Source organism: Polyodon spathula, chromosome 38, assembly GCF_017654505.1.
Source record: "Polyodon spathula isolate WHYD16114869_AA chromosome 38, ASM1765450v1, whole genome shotgun sequence".
NCBI classification, from domain to species: domain Eukaryota; kingdom Metazoa; phylum Chordata; class Actinopteri; order Acipenseriformes; family Polyodontidae; genus Polyodon; species Polyodon spathula.
Window position 1 is genome coordinate 1,795,428 of NC_054571.1, and position 494 is coordinate 1,795,921.

Sequence of the window (494 nt, forward strand, 5' to 3'; positions counted from 1 at the left end):
TGTTATTTTAAATTATTCCATTTGGTATCTTGCTCTTAATTGTACTGTAATTCTTGATATGTATTTTTTGTATACAACTGTACGTTGCCCTGGGTAAGGGCATCTGCTAAGAAATAATAATAATAATAATAATAATAATAATAATAATAATAATAATAATACTGGCTGCAAGGCATGTCAGCCAATAGAGAAAACAGCTGATTGGTCACTTACATTGCTGCTCTGGTTTTTCTAAGCCCTTGTGATTGACAGGAGCGGTTTTATATGTTTAAGGCACTGCTCCCTTCTCTTATACCCACAACCTCCCTGGCTCCAGGGCTAGAAGCTCCTTTTCACATTTCACCCACACCTTCAGCTGCAAAGAGAACAGCGTGTGCCTTGGTATTGGAACTCTGGGTATAGACGGGGTGCAAAGAGTAATATTCTAATATACTGAAAAGGTGAGGAGTGCAGCCGCAAGTTACCCATTGGTGGACAATAGCAAAAAAAAAAGT